Below are 22,624 nucleotides of genomic sequence, written 5' to 3' on the forward strand. Positions count from 1 at the left end.
TTGCGACTGCTGAACGGTAAATTCCTCGTTCTTTGTACTAGCACATTCCTCATTTACTTACTTTCTAGCTGGCAGGGACCCTGCAAGGGGTCAAAATCGGATCTCCTTTGCAAATGGCATTAGGCGGGTCTCCCCTCCGACTTTCTCACGCGCGCCTCTGCCCGCCCCCTCTAGTGCGCCGCACCTGCGGAAGACGCCCCACCTCGCCGCTGGGCGGGGCTGGCAGGGTGGACGCTGGATATCTCTGGCTCCCGGCGCTGCCCGAGTATCTCAACTCTCACCTGCTCCCAGGAACAATGAAGCGACGCTCAAGTTTGAGTGCAAGTAGTGGCTTCCTATTCGGGACTAGAGATGCGACGGTGGCCCCGAGGTACCCCAAGACTGCCGTACGGGGTACAACTGGGTCTTTGCTGACGGCGTGCTGCCTCCGCCAGGTGGGCCCCTTGGCCTTTGTCTTCTTTCCTTTCTCGGCCGGGAGGGGACCCGGGGCTGGGGGCTGGGGGCCGGGTTTGGGTGGCCCTTCCGGGCCCGAGGACCTTCCTTGTCCCCCAGCGTGTAGGCAGCCCATGCCCGTTGTGCGACCTGGGCCGGCGGTGGCAGGCAGCCCAGGCGGCTTGGAAGGGCAGGGGCGGGTGGCCGAGGCGGGCCGGGGTGCGGCTTTGGGGCGAGGCTGGTCGTGCGTGAGCGCCGGGATGGTACCGCCGCCTCAGTTCTGTGCCCGGGCGCAGGGAGGAGGGCGAGCGTCGTCGCAGCGCCGCTGGGGCCTCCGCGGCCGGCGGGTGGGCCCGGGAGCGTCTCCCTGTGGCTGCGGGTGGGCCCGCGGATTCCAGGGTTCCTCCTTCCCCTCTCTCCCCTGCCCTTCCTCCCCATCTGCGTGGCCGCAGGAGGTTCCGCTTGGTTGGTTTGGATGGAGGGCTCCTCCGAATGTACCCCGAGAGAAGTAGTATTTCCTTGAATGAATTTTTGACCTAAAACAACAAACAAAACTATAGCTCCATTTCCACGTGTGCATTTAGCCACGTGGAAGAAAAACGCCCCCAAATCTGCAGGGACTCTCCCCAAGTGATGGAAACGCTGGTAGTTTACTGTTTTAATCGAGTTACAGTTTTGTGAAATGGGGGTTATCCTAAAGGAAGATGCCGTCTATTAATGAAAGAAATAGTGTCAGGTTAGTAAAGATAATAAAAGGTAATGGTAATAGAAACTATGAGTGAGGTAAACAAATCACAGGTGGATTTTAAAAGGCCAAAAGGAAAACAATTCACGTAGTTACTTTTAGACCCCACCGATAAGGCTGGGGCAGGGGTTGGTGGGCACACACTGTTTGCTTGTTGCTGATAGTGCGGCTGAGGATTGGCCTTATTTCCAAAATTGAAAAATTCGAATTACTTCTGCAGAGAAATTGGGATGACAAGGGAAGGCAATTGAGATAAATCAGGGATTTTCATACAAAGGGCAGCATTTTGTCTACAAGGGGCACTCTGACCATTTCATGGGTAAAGGGGACTTTGGGGCCCTTTGAAACAATGCAGACCCAGGGGAGATCTGGAAATGGCAGGTAATTAAATACTAGTCCCCTCAGATGGGCAGGTCTTAGTTGGGAACTAATAATATGGAAGAAATTATACAGAAGTGTATTTTCTGTTTCTGTTGCCCTTATAGGAGTGCCTGAAGAATTATTTTGTAAATTTAACAGTCTTGTTTGTTTTTGAGAACTGTTAATGTCATTTCCTGTTTGCTAGTTGTTAATCTTCCTCTTAAATGATAGAAGTTCATGCTGTATATTAAGAAGACTACTGGGGCGCCCGGGTGGCTCAGTTGGTTAAGAGGCTGCCTTCGGCTCGGCTCGGGTCATGATTCTGGGGTCCTGGGATCGAGCCCCGCGTCAGGCTCTCAGCAGAGAGCCTGCTTCTCTCTCTGCCCCTCTCCCTGCCACTCTGCTTACTTGTGCTCTCTCTCTAGCTGTCAAATAAACAAATAAAATATTTAAAAAAAAAAAAAAAGAAGAAGACTACTCGCACAGCTTTTCTAATTTTTTAAGATTTTATTTATTTGACAGAGAGACAGCAAGAGAGAGAGAGAGAGAGAGAACACAAGCAGGGGGAGTAGGAGAGGGAGAAGAAGGCTTCCCACTAAGCAGGGATCCCCATGTGGGGCTCCATCCCAGGAGTCTGGAATCATGACCGGAACCAAAGGCAGATGCTTAACGACTGAGCCACTCAGGCGCCCTTGCTTTTCTAATTTTGATTGTGGTTTTTCTTTAACATTGTGTATTCACATTTACCCATTTTTTTCAATGAACTTTTTAAAAAAATATTTATTTATTTATTTATTTAACAGAGAGATCACAAGTAGGCAGAGAGGCAAGCAGAGAGAGAGGGGGAAGCAGTCTCCCCACTGAGCAGAGAGCCCATGTGGAGCTCGGTCCCAGGACCCTGAGATCATGATCTGAGCTGAAGGCAGAGGTTTAACCCACTGAGCCACCAAGGTGCCCCTTTCAATGGACTTCTAAGTCAAAGGTACCAAAGTCTTTTCCTGCTCCAGGGTTATAAGGGAAGGTGCACATTATTTCCTCTAGGACTTCTGGAGTTCCATGTAGAGTTTATCCTGGTTTATCGTGAGCCTTGTGAAACCAACAGCCTGTTGTAGATGGCTACCCTTTTATCCCAAGGCACACCACTCTTACTGATTTGGGAGGCTGCCTTCTATTCTAAATATCTTTTTTTTTTTAAGATTTTATTTATTTTTTTGTCAGAGAGAGAGAGAGTGCACAAGCAGGTGAAGTGGTAGGGAGAGGCAGAGAGAGAAGCAGGCTCCCCGATGAGTAAGGAGCCCAATGTGGAACTCCATCCCAGGACACTGGGATCATGACCTGAGCATGAAGGCAGTGGCTTAACTCACTGAGCCACCCAGGCGCCCCCTGCCTTCTATTCTAAATTTTTGTGTGACTTCAGGTCTCTTCGTGGATTTTGTGTTCTACTATATAGTCTCACATGTGGCAAGACCAGTTCTCAAAATTGACATGACTGTCAATTGTCATAACTCTCCAAAATATTCTTGCCTGTTGTATTTTCCCTTACAAACAATGAAAACAAACAACGAAACATTAAAAAGTCTTTTGTATTTTTCTTAGCATTAGAATAGATTGATGACTGGTGCCTGGGTAACTCAGTCCATTAAGCCTTTGGCTAAGGTCCTGATCCCAGGGTCCTGGGATGAACCCAGCATCAGGCTCAAGCAGGGAGCCTGCTTCTCCCTCTCCCTCTGCCTCTTCCCCTGCTTGTTTTTTCTCTCTCTCTCAGTCAAATAAATAAATAATCTCTTTTAAAAGAAGAATAGATTGATGAGTTTACTGATGAAAAATTGAAATGTTCATCAGGTAAAGTCTCCTTATTCAAAAATATGGTACAACTTTACTCTTCTTAAAAAGAAGAGTAAGAAATTCCATCATTCAGGAATTTTAAGGTTACCCTTGAGTAGATTTTCATGTAACTTTTAGTTTATGCCTAAGCATGTAATCTTTGATTATTGGTATGTTAAAGTCCTTTCTACTTTATTTTTAACTAGCCATTTATTCATGGAATTGGCTTTTACAAATCAGTAAACCTTTGGTAACCAAGATAGTTGTTAACTTTCTCAATATCAGGGAATGGTATATTCTCCATAATATAATTAACCCTTCAAAAGGCTAAAACTTTTGAAGCATACCCCTCTGAGGATCAGATTTCTTAGCACTGGTTGGGTAAAGTTGTGGGGGGGCAGTTATAAATTAGGGCACCTGGATGGCTCAGTGGATTAAGCATCTCTCTTCGGCTTAGGTCAGATCTCAGGGTCCTGGGATCCAGCCCCGCAATGGGCTTTCTGTTCAGCAGGGAGCCTGTCCCCCCATCCCCCGCCTCTCTGCCTACTTGTGATCTCTGTCAAATAAATAAACAAAAAATTTTTAAAAAGTTATATATTAATGTCTTTCAAATGTTTGGGCTTATAATATTCTATTTTTAAAATTTTATTTAATTTCAACTAAAATATAAAATGTATTACTTGTATTTATTTGTTTTAGGCGTACAGGGCTGTGATTCATCAGTCTTATAAAATACCAGTGCTCATTATTACATATACCTTCCCCAATGTCCATAGCCCAGTTACCCCATCCCTCTACCCCCCTCCCACCCAGCAACCCTTAGTTTGTTTCCTGTAATTAAAAGTCTCTTCTGGTTTGCCTCCCTGTCGGACTTCATGTTGTTTCTCTCTTCCCCTAAGATCCTCTGCCTTGTTTCTTAAATTCCACGTATCAGTGAGATCATATGATAATGACATTTTTCTGATTATTTCGCTTAGCATAGTACCCTCTAGTTCCATCTATGTCATGCAGATGGCAAGATTTTTTTTTTTTTATGGCTGTGTAATATTGCATTGTATATCCCTCCATCTGTCGATGGACATCTAGGCTCTTTCCATAGTTTGGCTGTTCTTGGACATTGCTCCTATAAACATCGGTGTGCAAGTGCCCCTTTGGATCACTCACTACATTTGTATCTTTGGGGTAAATAACTAGTAGTGTGACTGCTGGGCTATAGGGTAGCTCTATTTTCAACTTTTTGAGGTACCTCCATACCAGAGTGGTTGCACCAGCTTGCATTTCCACCAACAGTGTAGGAGGGTTCCCCTTTCTCCGCATCCTTGCCAGCATCAGTCATTTCCTGATCTGTTAATTTTAGCCATTCTGAATGGTGTGAGGTGGTATCTCATTGTGGTTTTGATTTGTGTTTCCATGAGACCAAGTGATGTTGAGCTTTTTTGCATGTATCTGTTGGCCATTTGGATGTCTTTGGAGAAATATCTGTTCATGTCTTCTATACCTTTCTTGATTGGATTATTTGTTCTTTGGATGTTGAATTTGATAAGTTCTTTATAGATTTTTGGATACTAGCCCTTTATCTGATGTATCATTTACAAATAGCTTCTCCCAATCTGTCAGTTGGCTTTTGGTTTGGAAGATTATAATATTCATTCTTGCACAGTTAAAATGTCACTACATTTTTAACACTTCATTGGAGGTGGACTGAAAACTAAATCTCTATTTATACACTTTGAGGACTAAAAATTTTGAAAGTTAATATAAAGTAGGGACAAGTGCTATGAACTTATTTATTAAATTAGCAACAAGTTCCTGTTGGAAATGAACTCATGGTCCCTACCAGTTCTGAGCAAGATGTTCTCAGTATGTCATTTTCACCAAAATTAACAACAGGATATGATGAAGAAAGACAATGTAGACCACATGCTAGAGGTCCCAGGTAAATTCTTAAACAGGAGGAATTTAGAATAGACTAGAATGACAGAAAAGGGGACCAAATAGATTATGAAGGAAAAGTAATGTGGTCAACAAAATTTGATTTGACTGCAGGAGTTGAATATATTGGTTCATACTGAAAAAATGCAGATCCCCTTATTAATACATAACAAGAGGGATTTTAACCGGAACCTATGACCTAGACATTAAAGGGGATTAAAAAAAATCCGCAAACCTTAATACACTTCTATTGTGCTTATATTTTGTGGACTAGTGAAAGAGAGATATTCGCTGCTAAATAGAAGGTAACATGGGAGGCTGGATGCTCAGTCGGTGAAGTATCTACTTTGGTTGGGGTCATGATCCCAGCGTCCTGGGATCCAGCTCTGCATCAGCCTCTAGGTTCCATGCTCCATGGGGATCTTCGTCTCCCTTTGCCTCTCCCCCTGCTTGGGCTCTCTCTCTGTCAAATAAATAAAATCCTAGGGGTACTGTGGGTGGCTCAGTTGGTTAAGCAACAGCCTTCAGCTCAGGTTATGATACCAGAATCTGGGATCTAGTTCTGCTTCATCAGGATCCCAGCTACACGGGGAGTCACCTTCTCCCTCAGAACTTCTCGCCTCTCATGCTCTCTCACTCTCTCTCTCAAGTAAATAAATAAAATCTTTATATATATATATATATATATATATATATATATTTAAAAGTAATCACTGATAAACACGCTACTTCAAAGTTTTCAAATGGTACTATTGGCTCTATGATTTTAAACAGTTAAATAGTATTAAAACTAATTGATAAAATTTTTACAAATGTATATAAACACACACATATTTTCTTTTAAGATTTTATTTATTTGGCAGAGGGAGAGAGAGCACATGCAAGCAGGGGGAATGTCAGAAAAACAGATGAGCTGCTGAGAAGGAAGTCTGATGCACACTGGATCCCAGGACCCTTGGATCATGACCTGAGCTGAAAGGAGAAACTTCACTGACTAAGTCCCCAAGGCGACCACATACAACATTTAAAGGGGACATGCACATTTACTATTGGCTAAAAAGTAGGCTTTTTAAACTGAAAAAGAGGAAAATATACTAAATTCAGACCTTGAGTAAAATAAGGAAATGAAAATGACCCTAACCACTAATAAATCCCAATATGACTATGATATATACTAGATAATTCCTGACAAAACTCTCCCTACAGACTTCAAGATTACTATCAGGGAGCCTTCCAAAGCCCTAAAAAGATGATTCACTACCAACACCAAAAGTCGGCTTGACTTTGTGGCCAGGAGGGAATCCCTAGAGTGGGTGGCCGACCTCGGAGAGTGGAGACTGGGGTTTCGCGTGGCAGGGCAGGACTGGACGGCGGAGTGGCGGGGTTTGCGGCCGCGAGGGTAGCGCGGGGGGCTGGGGGGGGCGAACTGTCTGCCAGCAGCCGGCTTGCGGGGCCGGGCAGGGGAGAGTGTCCGGGAAGACCCTCTGGCCTGGAGGCGGATCCGGGTGAGGCTCCCATCAGAGGAGTGGAGCGCGGGCCCGCGGGCCCACCCGAGTGGGGCGGCGGCCGCTCGGCGCCTTCCCGCACCCACCGGCCGCCCTAGTTCCTTCGAGTGGGCGCCCGGGGCGGCCCGAAGCTGAGGGCCTGGACCCGTGGCATCGGAGCACGTCCTTCTGGGCCCGTGCGGGGATGTCTTGCAGAGATGACATCCCTTTCCCGAACGCTGGGCTCCGAGATCAAAGAACGGGGCCCCTCGGGTGCGGGTCCTTTCTCCCCTTACGTGTAGGCGCGGCCCCCAGCCCTTAGCCCTTGGGCGTGAGTCTCCCACGTGAGCAGGGTTTGTGTCCTTCAGAAAGGATTGGTAGGAGTGACAGGTGGGAAAGGACCGGAAGGACCCTCCAGGCCTGGAGCCCGGTGGTGGTGGTGGTGATGGTGGTGGTGTGTGTTGAAGGGGGGAGGCATTTGTTGCGAGGGGGCCGGGGTGTTGCTTTCCACGGGTGGGACGGAATATCCACTGCTGTCCTGGCAAGAATGAGGTGGTGAGCTTCTCAGGCCAGACTCCTGGGGAGAGGCAGCCCCTGCGGTTTGCAGGGCAGAGAGCCGAAATGGTCCCTAAGGCTTGAAGCTGCACTGAGAGCAGGGAGAGAGGTCCGCCTGGATGACAGGTGCACCCTTCTGCCCTTGGGCAATCAGAGGGCAGTAGAGACAGACGTCCTTCATTCACCTGCACAGGGGAGTGGAGCGTGTAGTCCACGTCCCGAGGACCGAAAAGGGTGACATCCAGCCGGGATCTCTCTTCTTTCCGGGGGACGCCGAGTGTGTGTGTGAGTGTGAGTGTGTGTGCACGCGCGCGCCCGTGAGGTCATGGGAAGGAGTGCGAGCGTGCGTTTTGCGAGACCCCAAGGGTGTTTCCGCGCGTCTTTGTGGTGTGTGTGAGAGAGGAGATGTGAGTGTGTGTGTGTGCGCGCGCGCGCGCGCGCTTGCGTGCGTGTTTGCGGTACTTCTGGCTTCTCCAGTGCCCCAGGCACGGGAGAGCCTGGTGGTCAGGGTGCCGTGGATGTGACCGTGAGGTGTGCACCGTGGCCTCTGGGCCGATTGACGGGAAAGGAGGAGCTGCAGTGTTTGCGTTGGCCTGGAGTACCCGTGGCCTGGGAATGGCCCGGGTCCTGGAGCGCCCCTCCCGCGGGAGCTGTCCAGAGTCGGAGGAGGCCGCGGTGAAGGGCCCGGTGCCCGGGACCCCTCCGTCCCCCGGGCGCGGGAGGGGGACCTCACTGTTGACCCCTCGGCGGGTGCCCGCGGGCCGCGCCGCCGCCGCTGTCCTTTGTTCCTGGGCGCTCGAAGGCCTCGGGGTGAGGCTGGCCTCTCGGGGAGTCCTGACTGAGGCTGGGGCAGGGACCGGCGGGGCGTGGCTGGGGTTCTGGGCCCGGCACCAGAAGAGCGTGTCTCCCGCGCGGGCCAAGATGGAGCCCCGGATGGGTTCGAGGCCACTGCCGGGAGCCTCGGAGACCCTGGCTGGGGCTCGCTGAGCCTCGCCCTTGGGTTTGGCATGCCAGGCCGGTCAAGGGGAGCTAGAGAGGAGCGAGGCGCTCCCCGCTCCCGGTAACCTCACGAGCTCCGCCCACGAGAGCCAGAGGAGGAGAAACATGGGGGCCGCCATGTTGGAGCCAGGGTGGACAGGGCTTGGCCTTTTTTCTTTGGCAAAGGGCGGAGGGAGAGGCCCAGGAGGAAGGGCGGCTTGGCATACGTGGTGCTCTACTGCCATCAAGCGGAACTCGTTGGGGATCCCGTGAGCCCGCAAAGCGGCGTCCCCGGGAGGCGCAGGTGGGATGGGAGCGGGGGGTGCGGGGGTCTGTCTCCTGCGCCCCCGACAAAGGCCCACGCATGCGTAGTGCCCCGCCCCCACCGCCGCGGCAACCTGGGAGACTCCAGGGACGGCTGGCGGGGCCGAGCGCGGGGTCCGGATGCCCTGCGGGTCGGGCACGGGGATGCCAAGGCGGCCGCCATGTTTGGGCGGAGTGGAGCGGGAGAAGCCTACCCCGCAGGGCAAGGAAATCCCGTGCGGGGGCGGGGGGGGAGGGCTGCGGGCCGGGGGCACTGGGCCTGTGGCGGCCTGGCCCTTCCCCTAGGAGCAAGAGCAGCATGGGCTTGTCCGGACCCAGGGCCCTGCAAGCCCCGCCAAGAGCGGCCGGGCCACGGGCAGGGTCACTGGGAGGCCGCCGCCATTGGCGGTGGGCGTGGAGGCGGGACCCCGATGTCCCTGTGAACCGTTCGGGGATCAGGTGTGCTGCTTGGTCACCCGGTGTCATGGCGTCTGGAGGTGGTCTCCGGAGGAGGGGAGGGGGCGTGGGTCGCGAGGGTGGTGCTGTCTGGCCGGGAGCCCAGTCCAGAAGGGACAGGCCGGTCCTGGGGCCAGCCCAAGTGGAAGCAGCAGCGGCAGCAACGGCAGCAACGGCAGCAACGGCAGCAAGGCAGCAACGGCCTCCTCCGCCCCACCCCCTCGTCCGCCCCACCCCCAGTACCACCAGAGCCAGGCTGGGGCCCAACAAGCGGTTGCGGTGACACACACAGGGCAGCGGCCGTGCCGTCTCCCGGGGCTTCCCCTAGTCTGGCCAGAAAGGCCTACCCCAGCGCTCCCCGACTCAAGGGGTAGCCTCTGCATCGGCGCAGCTCGCTTTCTGGGCCACCTTCTGCAACATGGCTCCAGAGTCTTCAGGGCAATGACGACGACGCAGGTCCCCGGCTCAGCCTCCCACTGCCACACGTGCTTCGCAGCCGGGCATCAACGGACCGGCATGCAGAGTCTGCAGAAAGGGCCGGGCAGCGGGCCCAGCCCCCTTTGCCCCGGTGCACTCACAGTCAGGTGCCCGCCCGGACGGTGCCCGAAAGGAGGCTCAGGCTCTTGAACACCAGGGCCACCCGTCGCGGAGACCCAGGCTCTCCCAATAGCCCAAGTACCTGTGAAAGAAGGTCCGGGGCCCGGTGAGCCTTGCCTGCTCCTGGGGGTCCTCACACGTTCCCCGCCCCCACCCCACCGCCGGTCCCTGGTCCCTCAGCTTCAGCCCTCCTCCCTCACCCATCTCGCCCCGACCCTCCCCTCTCTCCTCTCCCACGACCTCTACCCCCCACTCCGCGCCCCCCCGCCCCGCGCCCACAGACCCCAGCTACCCCCTATTCCCCCAGCAACTTCCCAAGGCAGCCAGTTGGCTCACACCAAGTCGGGGTCTGGAAAGGTGTGTGCGCTCCGTGTTTGGCGGGGTGGGGTGGTCCGCGTGGGCTGCGGCGTTGGTAGTGGCGCTAGAGGCCTCCGTCGCTACTCGCTCACCTCCTTGCTGGGCGATGCCACCCCCCAACCCCACCCCATTAACCACCAAAGCCCCCACCCCCTGCACCACCTCGGTATCCACCCCGGAGTCTTGGGCGAGAGCCGGGCGCCAACTGCCACCTCCGCAGAGCATGGGATGCGTCAAGGGTCGACTGGCCTGCTTGCCGTGTGGGGTGCCTACCCGGAGGGGAGCGAGTGGGTCACCCCGGCCCGAGGCCGGGGAGCCGGGCTTCGGCTGGCCTACTCCTGACTCTAGGTGGGCCGGGTGGGCGTGACGGGGCGGCAGGAGGTCCTTGAGGGCTGAGCGGGCCCCCGGCCAGGGGAATCCATCGCCACTGTCGCCATTCCCAGCGTGGGCGCTGTCGGGATACGGTGGGGCCCGTGCACAGACACTGGTTGGGCAACGGACCTCCAACCCAGGCCCAGGGCCCCTGAGATCGGGGGCCCCCGCGTTACCCTCCCTTGGCGCCACCCCGGCCGTCGCAACTTGGGAGCCAGGCCCTTCCCGTTCGAGGCGGCGCATCCCGCCTTGGCGGTCTTCCGTGGCTCCCACCTGCGGCTCTGAGGGTGCTCAGGCCTTTACTTTGTGGCCAGGAGGGAATCCCTAGAGTGGGTGGCCGACCTCGGAGAGTGGAGACTGGGGTTTCGCGTGGCAGGGCAGGACTGGACGGCGGAGTGGCGGGGTTTGCGGCCGCGAGGGTAGCGCGGGGGGCTGGGGGGGGGGGGGCGAACTGTCTGCCAGCAGCCGGCTTGCGGGGCCGGGCAGGGGAGAGTGTCCGGGAAGACCCTCTGGCCTGGAGGCGGATCCGGGTGAGGCTCCCATCAGAGGAGTGGAGCGCGGGCCCGCGGGCCCACCCGAGTGGGGCGGCGGCCGCTCGGCGCCTTCCCGCACCCACCGGCCGCCCTAGTTCCTTCGAGTGGGCGCCCGGGGCGGCCCGAAGCTGAGGGCCTGGACCCGTGGCATCGGAGCACGTCCTTCTGGGCCCGTGCGGGGATGTCTTGCAGAGATGACATCCCTTTCCCGAACGCTGGGCTCCGAGATCAAAGAACGGGGCCCCTCGGGTGCGGGTCCTTTCTCCCCTTACGTGTAGGCGCGGCCCCCAGCCCTTAGCCCTTGGGCGTGAGTCTCCCACGTGAGCAGGGTTTGTGTCCCTCAGAAAGGATTGGTAGGAGTGACAGGTGGGAAAGGACCGGAAGGACCCTCCAGGCCTGGAGCCCGGTGGTGGTGGTGGTGATGGTGGTGGTGTGTGTTGAAGGGGGGAGGCATTTGTTGCGAGGGGGCCGGGGTGTTGCTTTCCACGGGTGGGACGGAATATCCACTGCTGTCCTGGCAAGAATGAGGTGGTGAGCTTCTCAGGCCAGACTCCTGGGGAGAGGCAGCCCCTGCGGTTTGCAGGGCAGAGAGCCGAAATGGTCCCTAAGGCTTGAAGCTGCACTGAGAGCAGGGAGAGAGGTCCGCCTGGATGACAGGTGCACCCTTCTGCCCTTGGGCAATCAGAGTGCAGTAGAGACAGACGTCCTTCATTCACCTGCACAGGGGAGTGGAGCGTGTAGTCCACGTCCCGAGGACCGAAAGGGTGACATCCAGCCGGGATCTCTCTTCTTTCCGGGGGACGCCGAGTGTGTGTGTGAGTGTGAGTGTGTGTGCACGCGCGCGCCCGTGAGGTCATGGGAAGGAGTGCGAGCGTGCGTTTTGCGAGACCCCAAGGGTGTTTCCGCGCGTCTTTGTGGTGTGTGTGAGAGAGGAGATGTGAGTGTGTGTGTGCGCGCGCGCGCTTGCGTGCGTGTTTGCGGTACTTCTGGCTTCTCCAGTGCCCCAGGCACGGGAGAGCCTGGTGGTCAGGGTGCCGTGGATGTGACCGTGAGGTGTGCACCGTGGCCTCTGGGCCGATTGACGGGAAAGGAGGAGCTGCAGTGTTTGCGTTGGCCTGGAGTACCCGTGGCCTGGGAATGGCCCGGGTCCTGGAGCGCCCCTCCCGCGGGAGCTGTCCAGAGTCGGAGGAGGCCGCGGTGAAGGGCCCGGTGCCCGGGACCCCTCCGTCCCCCGGGCGCGGGAGGGGGACCTCACTTTTGACCCCTCGGCGGGTGCCCGCGGGCCGCGCCGCCGCCGCTGTCCTTTGTTCCTGGGCGCTCGAAGGCCTCGGGGTGAGGCTGGCCTCTCGGGGAGTCCTGACTGAGGCTGGGGCAGGGACCGGCGGGGCGTGGCTGGGGTTCTGGGCCCGGCACCAGAAGAGCGTGTCTCCCGCGCGGGCCAAGATGGAGCCCCGGATGGGTTCGAGGCCACTGCCGGGAGCCTCGGAGACCCTGGCTGGGGCTCGCTGAGCCTCGCCCTTGGGTTTGGCATGCCAGGCCGGTCAAGGGGAGCTAGAGAGGAGCGAGGCGCTCCCCGCTCCCGGTAACCTCACGAGCTCCGCCCACGAGAGCCAGAGGAGGAGAAACATGGGGGCCGCCATGTTGGAGCCAGGGTGGACAGGGCTTGGCCTTTTTTCTTTGGCAAAGGGCGGAGGGAGAGGCCCAGGAGGAAGGGCGGCTTGGCATACGTGGTGCTCTACTGCCATCAAGCGGAACTCGTTGGGGATCCCGTGAGCCCGCAAAGCGGCGTCCCCGGGAGGCGCAGGTGGGATGGGAGCGGGGGGTGCGGGGGTCTGTCTCCTGCGCCCCCGACAAAGGCCCACGCATGCGTAGTGCCCCGCCCCCACCGCCGCGGCAACCTGGGAGACTCCAGGGACGGCTGGCGGGGCCGAGCGCGGGGTCCGGATGCCCTGCGGGTCGGGCACGGGGATGCCAAGGCGGCCGCCATGTTTGGGCGGAGTGGAGCGGGAGAAGCCTACCCCGCAGGGCAAGGAAATCCCGTGCGGGGGCGGGGGGGGAGGGCTGCGGGCCAGGGGCACTGGGCCTGTGGTGGCCTGGCCCTTCCCCTAGGAGCAAGAGCAGCATGGGCTTGTCCGGACCCAGGGCCCTGCAAGCCCCGCCAAGAGCGGCCGGGCCACGGGCAGGGTCACTGGGAGGCCGCCGCCATTGGCGGTGGGCGTGGAGGCGGGACCCCGATGTCCCTGTGAACCGTTCGGGGATCAGGTGTGCTGCTTGGTCACCCGGTGTCATGGCGTCTGGAGGTGGTCTCCGGAGGAGGGGAGGGGGCGTGGGTCGCGAGGGTGGTGCTGTCTGGCCGGGAGCCCAGTCCAGAAGGGACAGGCCGGTCCTGGGGCCAGCCCAAGTGGAAGCAGCAGCGGCAGCAACGGCAGCAACGGCAGCAACGGCAGCAAGGCAGCAACGGCCTCCTCTGCCCCACCCCCTCGTCCGCCCCACCCCCAGTACCACCAGAGCCAGGCTGGGGCCCAACAAGCGGTTGCGGTGACACACACAGGGCAGCGGCCGTGCCGTCTCCCGGGGCTTCCCCTAGTCTGGCCAGAAAGGCCTACCCCAGCGCTCCCCGACTCAAGGGGTAGCCTCTGCATCGGCGCAGCTCGCTTTCTGGGCCACCTTCTGCAACATGGCTCCAGAGTCTTCAGGGCAATGACGACGACGCAGGTCCCCGGCTCAGCCTCCCACTGCCACACGTGCTTCGCAGCCGGGCATCAACGGACCGGCATGCAGAGTCTGCAGAAAGGGCCGGGCAGCGGGCCCAGCCCCCTTTGCCCCGGTGCACTCACAGTCAGGTGCCCGCCCGGACGGTGCCCGAAAGGAGGCTCAGGCTCTTGAACACCAGGGCCACCCGTCGCGGAGACCCAGGCTCTCCCAATAGCCCAAGTACCTGTGAAAGAAGGTCCGGGGCCCGGTGAGCCTTGCCTGCTCCTGGGGGTCCTCACACGTTCCCCGCCCCCACCCCACCGCCGGTCCCTGGTCCCTCAGCTTCAGCCCTCCTCCCTCACCCATCTCGCCCCGACCCTCCCCTGTCTCCTCTCCCACGACCTCTACCCCCCCCTCCGCGCCCCCCGGCCCCGCGCCCACAGACCCCAGCTACCCCCTATTCCCCCAGCAACTTCCCAAGGCAGCCAGTTGGCTCACACCAAGTCAGGGTCTGGAAAGGTGTGTGCGCTCCGTGTTTGGCGGGGTGGGGTGGTCCGGGTGGGCTGCGGCGTTGGTAGTGGCGCTAGAGGCCTCCGTCGCTACTCGCTCACCTCCTTGCTGGGCGATGCCACCCCCCAACCCCACCCCCTTAACCACCAAAGCCCCCACCCCCTGCACCACCTCGGTATCCACCCCGGAGTCTTGGGCGAGAGCCGGGCGCCAACTGCCACCTCCGCAGAGCATGGGATTCGTCAAGGGTCGACTGGCCTGCTTTCCGTGTGGGGTGCCTACCCGGAGGGGAGCGAGTGGGTCACCCCGGCCCGAGGCCGGGGAGCCGGGCTTCGGCTGGCCTACTCCTGACTCTAGGTGGGCCGGGTGGGCGTGACGGGGCGGCAGGAGGTCCTTGAGGGCTGAGCGGGCCCCCGGCCAGGGGAATCCATCGCCACTGTCGCCATTCCCAGCGTGGGCGCTGTCGGGATACGGTGGGGCCCGTGCACAGACACTGGTTGGGCAACGGACCTCCAACCCAGGCCCAGGGCCCCTGAGATCGGGGGCCCCCGCGTTACCCTCCCTTGGCGCCACCCCGGCCGTCGCAACTTGGGAGCCAGGCCCTTCCCGTTCGAGGCGGCGCATCCCGCCTTGGCGGTCTTCCGTGGCTCCCACCTGCGGCTCTGAGGGTGCTCAGGCCTTTACTTTGTGGCCAGGAGGGAATCCCTAGAGTGGGTGGCCGACCTCGGAGAGTGGAGACTGGGGTTTCGCGTGGCAGGGCAGGACTGGACGGCGGAGTGGCGGGGTTTGCGGCCGCGAGGGTAGCGCGGGGGGCTGGGGGGGGGGGGGCGAACTGTCTGCCAGCAGCCGGCTTGCGGGGCCGGGCAGGGGAGAGTGTCCGGGAAGACCCTCTGGCCTGGAGGCGGATCCGGGTGAGGCTCCCATCAGAGGAGTGGAGCGCGGGCCCGCGGGCCCACCCGAGTGGGGCGGCGGCCGCTCGGCGCCTTCCCGCACCCACCGGCCGCCCTAGTTCCTTCCAGTGGGCGCCCGGGGCGGCCCGAAGCTGAGGGCCTGGACCCGTGGCATCGGAGCACGTCCTTCTGGGCCCGTGCGGGGATGTCTTGCAGAGATGACATCCCTTTCCCGAACGCTGGGCTCCGAGATCAAAGAACGGGGCCCCTCGGGTGCGGGTCCTTTCTCCCCTTACGTGTAGGCGCGGCCCCCAGCCCTTAGCCCTTGGGCGTGAGTCTCCCACGTGAGCAGGGTTTGTGTCCCTCAGAAAGGATTGGTAGGAGTGACAGGTGGGAAAGGACCGGAAGGACCCTCCAGGCCTGGAGCCCGGTGGTGGTGGTGGTGATGGTGGTGGTGTGTGTTGAAGGGGGGAGGCATTTGTTGCGAGGGGGCCGGGGTGTTGCTTTCCACGGGTGGGACGGAATATCCACTGCTGTCCTGGCAAGAATGAGGTGGTGAGCTTCTCAGGCCAGACTCCTGGGGAGAGGCAGCCCCTGCGGTTTGCAGGGCAGAGAGCCGAAATGGTCCCTAAGGCTTGAAGCTGCACTGAGAGCAGGGAGAGAGGTCCGCCTGGATGACAGGTGCACCCTTCTGCCCTTGGGCAATCAGAGTGCAGTAGAGACAGACGTCCTTCATTCACCTGCACAGGGGAGTGGAGCGTGTAGTCCACGTCCCGAGGACCGAAAGGGTGACATCCAGCCGGGATCTCTCTTCTTTCCGGGGGACGCCGAGTGTGTGTGTGAGTGTGAGTGTGTGTGCACGCGCGCGCCCGTGAGGTCATGGGAAGGAGTGCGAGCGTGCGTTTTGCGAGACCCCAAGGGTGTTTCCGCGCGTCTTTGTGGTGTGTGTGAGAGAGGAGATGTGAGTGTGTGTGTGCGCGCGCGCGCTTGCGTGCGTGTTTGCGGTACTTCTGGCTTCTCCAGTGCCCCAGGCACGGGAGAGCCTGGTGGTCAGGGTGCCGTGGATGTGACCGTGAGGTGTGCACCGTGGCCTCTGGGCCGATTGACGGGAAAGGAGGAGCTGCAGTGTTTGCGTTGGCCTGGAGTACCCGTGGCCTGGGAATGGCCCGGGTCCTGGAGCGCCCCTCCCGCGGGAGCTGTCCAGAGTCGGAGGAGGCCGCGGTGAAGGGCCCGGTGCCCGGGACCCCTCCGTCCCCCGGGCGCGGGAGGGGGACCTCACTGTTGACCACTCGGCGGGTGCCCGCGGGCCACGCCGCCGCCGCTGTCCTTTGTTCCTGGGCGCTCGAAGGCCTCGGGGTGAGGCTGGCCTCTCGGGGAGTCCTGACTGAGGCTGGGGCAGGGACCGGCGGGGCGTGGCTGGGGTTCTGGGCCCGGCACCAGAAGAGCGTGTCTCCCGCGCGGGCCAAGATGGAGCCCCGGATGGGTTCGAGGCCACTGCCGGGAGCCTCGGAGACCCTGGCTGGGGCTCGCTGAGCCTCGCCCTTGGGTTTGGCATGCCAGGCCGGTCAAGGGGAGCTAGAGAGGAGCGAGGCGCACCCCGCTCCCGGTAACCTCACGAGCTCCGCCCACGAGAGCCAGAGGAGGAGAAACATGGGGGCCGCCATGTTGGAGCCAGGGTGGACAGGGCTTGGCCTTTTTTCTTTGGCAAAGGGCGGAGGGAGAGGCCCAGGAGGAAGGGCGGCTTGGCATACGTGGTGCTCTACTGCCATCAAGCGGAACTCGTTGGGGATCCCGTGAGCCCGCAAAGCGGCGTCCCCGGGAGGCGCAGGTGGGATGGGAGCGGGGGGTGCGGGGGTCTGTCTCCTGCGCCCCCGACAAAGGCCCACGCATGCGTAGTGCCCCGCCCCCACCGCCGCGGCAACCTGGGAGACTCCAGGGACGGCTGGCGGGGCCGAGCGCGGGGTCCGGATGCCCTGCGGGTCGGGCACGGGGATGCCAAGGCGGCCGCCATGTTTGGGCGGAGTGGAGCGGGAGAAGCCTACCCCGCAGGGCAAGGAAATCCCGTGCGGGGGCGGGGCGGGAGGGCTGCGGGCCGTGGGCACTGGGCCTGTGGCGGCCTGGCCCTTCCCCTAGGAGCAAGAGCAGCATGGGCTTGTCCGGACCCAGGGCCCTGCAAGCCCCGCCAAGAGCGGCCGGGCCACGGGCAGGGTCACTGGGAGGCCGCCGCCATTGGCGGTGGGCGTGGAGGCGGGACCCCGATGTCCCTGTGAACCGTTCGGGGATCAGGTGTGCTGCTTGGTCACCCGGTGTCATGGCGTCTGGAGGTGGTCTCCGGAGGAGGGGAGGGGGCGTGGGTCGCGAGGGTGGTGCTGTCTGGCCGGGAGCCCAGTCCAGAAGGGACAGGCCGGTCCTGGGGCCAGCCCAAGTGGAAGCAGCAGCGGCAGCAACGGCAGCAACGGCAGCAACGGCAGCAAGGCAGCAACGGCCTCCTCCGCCCCACCCCCTCGTCCGCCCCACCCCCAGTACCACCAGAGCCAGGCTGGGGCCCAACAAGCGGTTGCGGTGACACACACAGGGCAGCGGCCGTGCCGTCTCCCGGGGCTTCCCCTAGTCTGGCCAGAAAGGCCTACCCCAGCGCTCCCCGACTCAAGGGGTAGCCTCTGCATCGGCGCAGCTCGCTTTCTGGGCCACCTTCTGCAACATGGCTCCAGAGTCTTCAGGGCAATGACGACGACGCAGGTCCCCGGCTCAGCCTCCCACTGCCACACGTGCTTCGCAGCCGGGCATCAACGGACCGGCATGCAGAGTCTGCAGAAAGGGCCGGGCAGCGGGCCCAGCCCCCTTTGCCCCGGTGCACTCACAGTCAGGTGCCCGCCCGGACGGTGCCCGAAAGGAGGCTCAGGCTCTTGAACACCAGGGCCACCCGTCGCGGAGACCCAGGCTCTCCCAATAGCCCAAGTACCTGTGAAAGAAGGTCCGGGGCCCGGTGAGCCTTGCCTGCTCCTGGGGGTCCTCACACGTTCCCCGCCCCCACCCCACCGCCGGTCCCTGGTCCCTCAGCTTCAGCCCTCCTCCCTCACCCATCTCGCCCCGACCCTCCCCTGTCTCCTCTCCCACGACCTCTACCCCCCCCTCCGCGCCCCCCCGCCCCGCGCCCACAGACCCCAGCTACCCCCTATTCCCCCAGCAACTTCCCAAGGCAGCCAGTTGGCTCACACCAAGTCGGGGTCTGGAAAGGTGTGTGCGCTCCGTGTTTGGCGGGGTGGGGTGGTCCGCGTGGGCTGCGGCGTTGGTAGTGGCGCTAGAGGCCTCCGTCGCTACTCGCTCACCTCCTTGCTGGGCGATGCCACCCCCCAACCCCACCCCCTTAACCACCAAAGCCCCCACCCCCTGCACCACCTCGGTATCCACCCCGGAGTCTTGGGCGAGAGCCGGGCGCCAACTGCCACCTCCGCAGAGCATGGGATGCGTCAAGGGTCGACTGGCCTGCTTTCCGTGTGGGGTGCCTACCCGGAGGGGAGCGAGTGGGTCACCCCGGCCCGAGGCCGGGGAGCCGGGCTTCGGCTGGCCTACTCCTGACTCTAGGTGGGCCGGGTGGGCGTGACGGGGCGGCAGGAGGTCCTTGAGGGCTGAGCGGGCCCCCGGCCAGGGGAATCCATCGCCACTGTCGCCATTCCCAGCGTGGGCGCTGTCGGGATACGGTGGGGCCCGTGCACAGACACTGGTTGGGCAACGGACCTCCAACCCAGGCCCAGGGCCCCTGAGATCGGGGGCCCCCGCGTTACCCTCCCTTGGCGCCACCCCGGCCGTCGCAACTTGGGAGCCAGGCCCTTCCCGTTCGAGGCGGCGCATCCCGCCTTGGCGGTCTTCCGTGGCTCCCACCTGCGGCTCTGAGGGTGCTCAGGCCTTTACTTTGTGGCCAGGAGGGAATCCCTAGAGTGGGTGGCCGACCTCGGAGAGTGGAGACTGGGGTTTCGCGTGGCAGGGCAGGACTGGACGGCGGAGTGGCGGGGTTTGCGGCCGCGAGGGTAGCGCGGGGGGCTGGGGGGGGGGGCGAACTGTCTGCCAGCAGCCGGCTTGCGGGGCCGGGCAGGGGAGAGTGTCCGGGAAGACCCTCTGGCCTGGAGGCGGATCCGGGTGAGGCTCCCATCAGAGGAGTGGAGCGCGGGCCCGCGGGCCCACCCGAGTGGGGCGGCGGCCGCTCGGCGCCTTCCCGCACCCACCGGCCGCCCTAGTTCCTTCCAGTGGGCGCCCGGGGCGGCCCGAAGCTGAGGGCCTGGACCCGTGGCATCGGAGCACGTCCTTCTGGGCCCGTGCGGGGATGTCTTGCAGAGATGACATCCCTTTCCCGAACGCTGGGCTCCGAGATCAAAGAACGGGGCCCCTCGGGTGCGGGTCCTTTCTCCCCTTACGTGTAGGCGCGGCCCCCAGCCCTTAGCCCTTGGGCGTGAGTCTCCCACGTGAGCAGGGTTTGTGTCCCTCAGAAAGGATTGGTAGGAGTGACAGGTGGGAAAGGACCGGAAGGACCCTCCAGGCCTGGAGCCCGGTGGTGGTGGTGGTGATGGTGGTGGTGTGTGTTGAAGGGGGGAGGCATTTGTTGCGAGGGGGCCGGGGTGTTGCTTTCCACGGGTGGGACGGAATATCCACTGCTGTCCTGGCAAGAATGAGGTGGTGAGCTTCTCAGGCCAGACTCCTGGGGAGAGGCAGCCCCTGCGGTTTGCAGGGCAGAGAGCCGAAATGGTCCCTAAGGCTTGAAGCTGCACTGAGAGCAGGGAGAGAGGTCCGCCTGGATGACAGGTGCACCCTTCTGCCCTTGGGCAATCAGAGTGCAGTAGAGACAGACGTCCTTCATTCACCTGCACAGGGGAGTGGAGCGTGTAGTCCACGTCCCGAGGACCGAAAGGGTGACATCCAGCCGGGATCTCTCTTCTTTCCGGGGGACGCCGAGTGTGTGTGTGAGTGTGAGTGTGTGTGCACGCGCGCGCCCGTGAGGTCATGGGAAGGAGTGCGAGCGTGCGTTTTGCGAGACCCCAAGGGTGTTTCCGCGCGTCTTTGTGGTGTGTGTGAGAGAGGAGATGTGAGTGTGTGTGTGCGCGCGCGCGCTTGCGTGCGTGTTTGCGGTACTTCTGGCTTCTCCAGTGCCCCAGGCACGGGAGAGCCTGGTGGTCAGGGTGCCGTGGATGTGACCGTGAGGTGTGCACCGTGGCCTCTGGGCCGATTGACGGGAAAGGAGGAGCTGCAGTGTTTGCGTTGGCCTGGAGTACCCGTGGCCTGGGAATGGCCCGGGTCCTGGAGCGCCCCTCCCGCGGGAGCTGTCCAGAGTCGGAGGAGGCCGCGGTGAAGGGCCCGGTGCCCGGGACCCCTCCGTCCCCCGGGCGCGGGAGGGGGACCTCACTTTTGACCCCTCGGCGGGTGCCCGCGGGCCGCGCCGCCGCCGCTGTCCTTTGTTCCTGGGCGCTCGAAGGCCTCGGGGTGAGGCTGGCCTCTCGGGGAGTCCTGACTGAGGCTGGGGCAGGGACCGGCGGGGCGTGGCTGGGGTTCTGGGCCCGGCACCAGAAGAGCGTGTCTCCCGCGCGGGCCAAGATGGAGCCCCGGATGGGTTCGAGGCCACTGCCGGGAGCCTCGGAGACCCTGGCTGGGGCTCGCTGAGCCTCGCCCTTGGGTTTGGCATGCCAGGCCGGTCAAGGGGAGCTAGAGAGGAGCGAGGCGCTCCCCGCTCCCGGTAACCTCACGAGCTCCGCCCACGAGAGCCAGAGGAGGAGAAACATGGGGGCCGCCATGTTGGAGCCAGGGTGGACAGGGCTTGGCCTTTTTTCTTTGGCAAAGGGCGGAGGGAGAGGCCCAGGAGGAAGGGCGGCTTGGCATACGTGGTGCTCTACTGCCATCAAGCGGAACTCGTTGGGGATCCCGTGAGCCCGCAAAGCGGCGTCCCCGGGAGGCGCAGGTGGGATGGGAGCGGGGGGTGCGGGGGTCTGTCTCCTGCGCCCCCGACAAAGGCCCACGCATGCGTAGTGCCCCGCCCCCACCGCCGCGGCAACCTGGGAGACTCCAGGGACGGCTGGCGGGGCCGAGCGCGGGGTCCGGATGCCCTGCGGGTCGGGCACGGGGATGCCAAGGCGGCCGCCATGTTTGGGCGGAGTGGAGCGGGAGAAGCCTACCCCGCAGGGCAAGGAAATCCCGTGCGGGGGCGGGGGGGGAGGGCTGCGGGCCAGGGGCACTGGGCCTGTGGTGGCCTGGCCCTTCCCCTAGGAGCAAGAGCAGCATGGGCTTGTCCGGACCCAGGGCCCTGCAAGCCCCGCCAAGAGCGGCCGGGCCACGGGCAGGGTCACTGGGAGGCCGCCGCCATTGGCGGTGGGCGTGGAGGCGGGACCCCGATGTCCCTGTGAACCGTTCGGGGATCAGGTGTGCTGCTTGGTCACCCGGTGTCATGGCGTCTGGAGGTGGTCTCCGGAGGAGGGGAGGGGGCGTGGGTCGCGAGGGTGGTGCTGTCTGGCCGGGAGCCCAGTCCAGAAGGGACAGGCCGGTCCTGGGGCCAGCCCAAGTGGAAGCAGCAGCGGCAGCAACGGCAGCAACGGCAGCAACGGCAGCAAGGCAGCAACGGCCTCCTCTGCCCCACCCCCTCGTCCGCCCCACCCCCAGTACCACCAGAGCCAGGCTGGGGCCCAACAAGCGGTTGCGGTGACACACACAGGGCAGCGGCCGTGCCGTCTCCCGGGGCTTCCCCTAGTCTGGCCAGAAAGGCCTACCCCAGCGCTCCCCGACTCAAGGGGTAGCCTCTGCATCGGCGCAGCTCGCTTTCTGGGCCACCTTCTGCAACATGGCTCCAGAGTCTTCAGGGCAATGACGACGACGCAGGTCCCCGGCTCAGCCTCCCACTGCCACACGTGCTTCGCAGCCGGGCATCAACGGACCGGCATGCAGAGTCTGCAGAAAGGGCCGGGCAGCGGGCCCAGCCCCCTTTGCCCCGGTGCACTCACAGTCAGGTGCCCGCCCGGACGGTGCCCGAAAGGAGGCTCAGGCTCTTGAACACCAGGGCCACCCGTCGCGGAGACCCAGGCTCTCCCAATAGCCCAAGTACCTGTGAAAGAAGGTCCGGGGCCCGGTGAGCCTTGCCTGCTCCTGGGGGTCCTCACACGTTCCCCGCCCCCACCCCACCGCCGGTCCCTGGTCCCTCAGCTTCAGCCCTCCTCCCTCACCCATCTCGCCCCGACCCTCCCCTGTCTCCTCTCCCACGACCTCTACCCCCCCCTCCGCGCCCCCCGGCCCCGCGCCCACAGACCCCAGCTACCCCCTATTCCCCCAGCAACTTCCCAAGGCAGCCAGTTGGCTCACACCAAGTCAGGGTCTGGAAAGGTGTGTGCGCTCCGTGTTTGGCGGGGTGGGGTGGTCCGGGTGGGCTGCGGCGTTGGTAGTGGCGCTAGAGGCCTCCGTCGCTACTCGCTCACCTCCTTGCTGGGCGATGCCACCCCCCAACCCCACCCCCTTAACCACCAAAGCCCCCACCCCCTGCACCACCTCGGTATCCACCCCGGAGTCTTGGGCGAGAGCCGGGCGCCAACTGCCACCTCCGCAGAGCATGGGATTCGTCAAGGGTCGACTGGC

General features: G+C 61.6%; 1 long non-coding RNA gene across 1 annotated transcript in view; it reads left to right on the forward strand.

The window, feature by feature from the left end:
* The first annotated feature begins 239 nt into the window (after positions 1-239).
* Positions 240-22,624, forward strand: part of LOC131821193 (uncharacterized) — a 139,348-nt gene continuing 116,963 nt past the window's right edge. The window contains exon 1 of the long non-coding RNA XR_009349861.1: positions 240-434. This is a non-coding gene — a long non-coding RNA (uncharacterized LOC131821193). The remainder of the gene's footprint in view (positions 435-22,624) is intronic.

This window comes from Mustela lutreola, chromosome X (genome assembly GCF_030435805.1).
Source record: "Mustela lutreola isolate mMusLut2 chromosome X, mMusLut2.pri, whole genome shotgun sequence".
NCBI classification, from domain to species: Eukaryota; Metazoa; Chordata; class Mammalia; order Carnivora; family Mustelidae; genus Mustela; species Mustela lutreola.